At 37.3% G+C, this 6,528-nt stretch overlaps 1 non-coding gene across 1 annotated transcript; it reads right to left on the minus strand.

The window, feature by feature from the left end:
• Window positions 1-4,848: 4,848 nt before the first annotated feature.
• LOC111554205 lies at window positions 4,849-4,952 on the minus strand. Its single transcript, XR_002735181.1, has one exon. It is a non-coding gene; the product is annotated as a U6 spliceosomal RNA (small nuclear RNA).
• Between the last annotated feature and the right edge of the window lie 1,576 nt (window positions 4,953-6,528).

Raw genomic sequence — 6,528 nt, forward strand, 5'->3', positions numbered from 1 at the left:
GCATACCGAGTGGTACAAATAGACACTGGAGACTCAAAAGCGGGGAGTGTGGGAGGGGGTGAAGGATGAAAAATTACCTATTGGGTACCATGTACACCATTCAGGTAATGGGTACACCTAAAGCCCAGACATCACCACTACACAATTCGTTCAAGTAACCAAAAACCTCTTGTACCCTAAATCTATTGAAATAAAATTAAATAATAATAATAGTAATAATATATATATATATTTTTTTGAGACGGAGTCTGGCTCTGTCGCCCAGGCTGGAGTGCAGTGGCCGGATCTCAGCTCACTGCAAGCTCCGTCTCCCGGGTTTACGCCATTCTCCTGCCTCAGCCTCCCAAGTAGCTGGGACTACAGGCGCCCGCCACCTCGCCCGGCTAGTTTTTTGTATTTTTTTAGTAGAGACGGGGTTTCACGGTGTTAGCCAGGATGGTCTCGATCTCCTGACCTTGTGATCCGCCCGACTCGGCCTCCCAAAGTGCTGGGATTACAGGCTTGAGCCACCGCGCCCGGCCTTAATAGTAATAATATTGACAACAAAATGTCTGAGAATCATTGCTATAGATGATTACTGTAGACACTATAACTAGTTTGTTAAGAATGAGTAAACTTTTGGAAGGCCAAGGCAGGTGGATTGCTTGAGCCTAGGAGTTTGAGACCAGCCTGGGCAATGTAGTGAAAACCCCATCTCCACCAAAAAATTACAAAAATTACCTGGGAGTGGTGGTATGTGCCAGTAGTCCCAGCTACTCAGGATGCTGAGATGGGAGAATGACTTGAGCCTGGAAGGCAGAAGTTGCAGTAAGCTGAGATCGCACCACTGCAGTCCAGTCTAGGCAACAGAGCCAGACTCTGTCTCAAAAACTAAAAAATGACTAAAACTACCAAATGTATTATAATTTTTTAAACAGTGATATGTCATGTCTTCTTTCGTAGTAGGCAAATAAATTTGTATGTCTAACAGATTTAAATATTTTAGTGATAATTAAGAAAACGTTAATCTACTAAATGTAATAAATTTATTGAGAATAAGGAAAAACAGTCCAAGATAACGTTAGATGTAGCTATAAATTAACGATGAAAGAGGATAGAAGTTATATCTGTGATCTGGAAAAAAAATCTCGAAAGTGACTATTCTTGGATATTTTTCCTTATACAGGTAACAAGGATTAAGGAATAATGTAATTGTTATATGGAGTTTTCAGCTTCAATGCTAGCCTCTGAATATGTACAGATTCCACAGATCTGCAAATAATTAGCTGACAATGCTGGAATGCAGAAACAAGTCTATAATCTATTTGTTGATTGACCATACGTATTTTTCTTTGAATATATATTTTTCTAAAAATTGTTAAGGTCTTTTATTTTGATTTCTTAAGGTAACCTCTGCAGCATTTGTTTCTTACATTAAAGTTCTATAATTACACATTCTTTTCACCATAAAATCTAGAGGTGAAACTAGATCAACAGATGAATATATCCAAAAAGTATACTTTTTACTAATAAAAAGTATTTATTATGTGACTGAAAAATATTAACCTTAAATATCGTAAGGATTTGGTAAAGTAAAAATAGAAAACTTTATTTTATTTTTCATGTCAAAATTTCATCACTTTGAGGTTTTCTGTGTTTTATTTTTCAGAAGCCATGGTTACTGGAAGCATGAAAGTCAAAGGTAAGGCTAATTTACTTTATTTGTAATCGTAAGAATTTATACCCACTCCCACTGCTTCACTGGACTAATAAAAAAAGGAATTTGTAAGTGTCATGTGATCTTATTTAAAGTGAATTACTTGCATGTTGAAATTTATTAGATAACCTTATTAGTGATTTTGCAATCTATAACATATGCAAATAATTTAGTTTTCAGAGCTTGTTTTAATACTTGAATACTAATTCATTTAAAAAGATTTTTTTAAAAAAATATAGTATTATTCAAATCAGTGATAGCAGGTGAAGTAATTATTTAGCTTATAAGTTTTCAAATTTCCTGTTTAGGTGTTTTAGTCATCATAGCATTTCATCTATATTTTTTAAAGTTAGGATTTTGCTTAGTAAAATGTGCCTAGGAGAATTCTGATGCTGTGTGCAGCCTTTCAAAAACTAGGGAATCATGTGTTCATTGCTTATCTGGTTCCCTTGAATGTATTGTGAGACAGAAGTAGGCATAACCTGAAGAAAGGAAAGTTGAATGAAGTCTCCAAATGAATAAATGTGTATTTTAGGATCTTAAGTCCTCTTCTATGTATAACTAGATTTCTAGTCCTTTGTTACATATAAACAGATGTTCTACATAACAGTTTTAGGCTTGTTTGATGTATCCTGGAAATAACTAAGAGATCTAAGAGACTGGCGACTCAGAGAGAGACACATTAACTTCAGTTTTTGTCAGAGAAGGATAAAAGATGAGACAGAACTTATTCTCTTTTTTTTTTTTTTTTTTTTTTTTTTTTGAGGCGGAGTCTCGCTCTGTCGCCCGGACTGGAGTGCAGTGGCCGGATCTCAGCTCACTGCAAGCTCCGCCTCCCGGGTTTATGCCATTCTCCTGCCTCAGCCTCCCGAGTAACTGGGACTACAGGCGCCCGCCACCTCGCCCGGCTAGTTTTTTTTTTTTTGTATTTTTTTAGTAGAGACGGGGTTTCACCGTTTTAGCCAGGATGGTCTCGAGCTCCTGACCTCGTGATCCGCCCGTCTCGGCCTCCCAAAGTGCTGGGATTACAGGCTTGAGCCACCGCGCCCGGCCAGAACTTATTCTCAAAAATAAGTACCATCTTCCAACATTGCTTATCTCTTGAGTTGCAGAAATGCACTGCGGTAATGCAAACACATTTGTGACAAAGCATCAGATTAATAAAATTTAGTTAAACCCTGTAATTACTACGGGATAAAATTCATTTGAATTTTACTCTTTTCCATTTATGAATTTTCTATATAGGTAGGAGCAAGATTCCAAAAGCTAAACTACTAAAAATTATGCGTTGAGAATATTATGCCTCTACCCAGTGAAGTTTCTCTTACAGTGGACAAATATTTTGGTAGTCATGAAAATGCAATCATTTAAAATGTTCAGGTTAAATGACAAGATGACTTTTATATAGTAAGAGATTCTTAAGTTATTCCTTAATTCAATCCATAGAGATATTCGAGAAACTTTTTTGACATTACCTATGGAGTGTAGATAAAGGAGAGACTGAGATCTGCCTGAGTGGGTTCATTTGTACCTCTGCTGGCCTTTGATTCTCCCTCAGTGCTTAACACCAATGCTGCTGACAGACCTGTTTCTGCATTCCAGCATTGTCAGCTAATTATTTGCAGATCTGTGGAATCTGCAAACATTCAGAGGCTAGTCTTGAAGCTGAAAAACTCCATATAATAATTAAATTATTCTTTAATCCTTGTTATGTGTATATGGAAAAATATCCAAGAATAGTCACTTTCAAGATTTTTTTTCCAGATCACAAACAGCTTTCAAGTAAGAGCATCAGCCTTGCACACAAATTAGTTTCTTGTTTTTATTGCTTCTTAAATCTAAAGTTCCATTAATGTCTCAGAACTCCCCAATTTTGCAGTTAAAACATAAAAGCAACACATTTTTCTTTCGGAAATGATAAATTTTGTACTGAAATAGCATATAGAATACCAAAGATTGCCATTTGAAAATGTTTAAAATTTCTAAAGAAGAGATACACAATATAGCACATGTTTTTAAATCTAGCTCAAAAAGGGCTCTTAAAAAATTAGAAGAAAAGGTCCGGGCGTGATGGCTCAAGCCTGTAATCCCAGCACTTTGGGAGGCCGAGGCGGGCGGATCACGAGGTCAGGAGATCGAGACCATCCTGGCTAACATGGTGAAACCCCGTCTCTACTAAAAAATACAAAAAACTAGCCGGGCGAGGTGGCGGGCGCCTGTAGTCCCAGCTACTTGGGAGGCTGAGGCAGGAGAATGGCGTGAACCCAGGAGGCGGAGCTTGCAGTGAGCTGAGATCTGGCCACTGCACTCCAGCCCGGGCCACAGAGCGAGACTCCGTCTCAAAAAAAAAAAAAAAAAAGCATTCTTCCAAACAGGGACTATTGGGTTCAATGGATTGCTGATATTTGTTTTCCAATGAAAGCAAGTTATTGAAAATACATCTGAGAAACATTTCTGCAATCTTCCTAATATATATTGTGTAAAACCGAGGATGGTGGGGAGAACCTTTGAAAAGTACTGAACCCAAGAGCTGGGTGTAAAACCTAGGCAGGAAATGGTGTTATAATTCTGAAAAACTGACAATAAGATGTGCCCCAAGGTAGTAGTACATCTATATATAAGTAGATTGTCAAAGATGTTACAAGAACAAATACGTGTCTAAATCAGAAAGTGATGCTATGTTCACAGACTTTCTCTTAAATGGCTGATGTAAAGCACTAAAAAGACTTGAAGAGAACAGAATTAAAAATAGGCCTATATCCTTGGGCACGTGATACTGTGCCTATGTTTACAGAAAACACTTTTTTGTTTTTTGTTTTTTAAAGACGTAGGGATTTGGAGGCCAGGATTAAAAGATCTAGAATTTCCATTATCCAACTAAAGTGAGTTCTAGTTCATGACATTTGAGATTCAGCTGTCACGGAAGAGACAAGACAGAGAAGACTGGGCCTATTCTGACTGTATCCGCTAGTTTTAGCTTGAAAAAAAAAAAAAGCACAAATGCGTATTTTTAACTTTGAATAAAACAGAATAGAGAAAAGAAGGAAAAAAATGGAGAAAGAAAGAAAAGAAGGAAAGAAATTAAAATATAAGAACAACACTGTATTTATCCTCTGGAAACTATGCATTTCTTTTTTTCTTTTCTCTCTTTTTTTTTAATTGAACACTTCATGAATTTGTATGTCATCCTTTTACAGGGACAATGCTAATCTCTGTGTCATGCCAATTTTAGTGCATGTGCTGCCAAAGCGAGCACCATTTCTTTCTTTAAACATCTTATAGTAGTTTAAAAAAATCTTGGCACACCATTTAGTATCTCTCCAAATGCTGTCCAGGAAGTAGTAACTAATCCCAGTTTACCACAAAAACCAATATCCCATTGTTAAGTAGTTTTAAGAATTATTTAATAAAAACTCAGAGATATAGAAAAGGAAATTGAAAATTATTAACATATAACCATCTATCCCTGAGGGTAGGACTTAATGTCACTTCCCTTCCTTAAGTTGCTGTCCTTAAACATTTCTGCAAAATGTTCTTTAGTTTGTGCAAAGAATTACTGGTGCCACCTGTAACCTTGTGGTTCCACTAGCAATTCCAAGAATAAACTCTGAGCTATGATTCCTACTGGTTTATGTGTGCTTATCTAAGCTCAAATGATTTTTTAATTAAATGTTTTTGTGTCCTATACCTACTCATTTATGTTTAAAATGGTCCATCTGGATGACATCAAGCAGGCTGTAAGCCTTTTGACCCAATGTGAAGTGTCCAAATGTTCAAACAAGGCAGTGACAACGCCCTTTGGGATAAGGGAAAATTTAATCTGCCTTTATTGGCTTGGATCTATACCTAGAAAGCCTTGCCACTAGCATTTAGGCATTTAGGCACACAAAAAAGAGGAAGTTTAGTAGCTGAAGTGTGAATAAATTTTCTGGATAACTAGTTTCTGATTCAATAATGGTAGAAGAGAGCACTAGAATTCTAGCAAAAAATATACATAAAAGCTAAAATATGTTTTCAAAAGTGAGCAAATATTAATCTCTCTTTTTAAAAAATTTTTGTTATCTATAAATCCTAGGGTTTCTGGCAAGAATTCTTATTATCCATAGCAGAATTTTAACTACCCCTAAGGAAATGTAGTTATCATCATTTCTGGAAAGAAGTCTTTGATCAAGTACTCTCTCACCTGGAACACAAACTAGGCCCTGGGAATAGCTTTCAGGTAGCTCCTGAATGGCATTTTCAGTAGCTGCTAGGGTAGTTTAAATATAACTCATTACATAAAACTGGAGCCACAAAGGCTGTAACTGCTGGCGGGTGGGAATTGTTTTACTGAGCAAATAGTTTAACAAACATCCATCCTTAGCAAACATCCTTCAACCAAGATTAAGTTCCTGGGAAATTGTGTCACAAAAATAAGTTCTATTATTTTTCTAAAATCTGTGAAGTTGATTTTTTCCTTGGGGTTCTAATATTTAGATTTAAATTGAATAATGGTTTATTTTACATGCTTTCTTAAAAGTGCTGAATAAGGCCGGGCGCGGTGGCTCAAGCCTGTAATCCTAGCACTTTGGGAGGCCGAGACGGGCGGATCACGAGCTCAGGAGATCGAGACCATCCTGGCTAACACGGTGAAACCCCGTCTCTACTAAAAATACAAAAACTAGCTGGGCGAGGTGGCGGGCGCCTGTAGTCCCAGCTACTGGGGAGGCTGAGGCAGGAGAATGGCGTAAACCCGGGAGGCGGAGCTTGCAGTGAGCTGAGATCCGGCCACTGCACTCCAGTCCGGGTGACAGAGCGAGACTCCGTCTCAAAAAAAAAAAAAAAAAAAAAAA

Source organism: Piliocolobus tephrosceles, chromosome 3, assembly GCF_002776525.5.
Source record: "Piliocolobus tephrosceles isolate RC106 chromosome 3, ASM277652v3, whole genome shotgun sequence".
NCBI lineage: Eukaryota > Metazoa > Chordata > Mammalia > Primates > Cercopithecidae > Piliocolobus > Piliocolobus tephrosceles.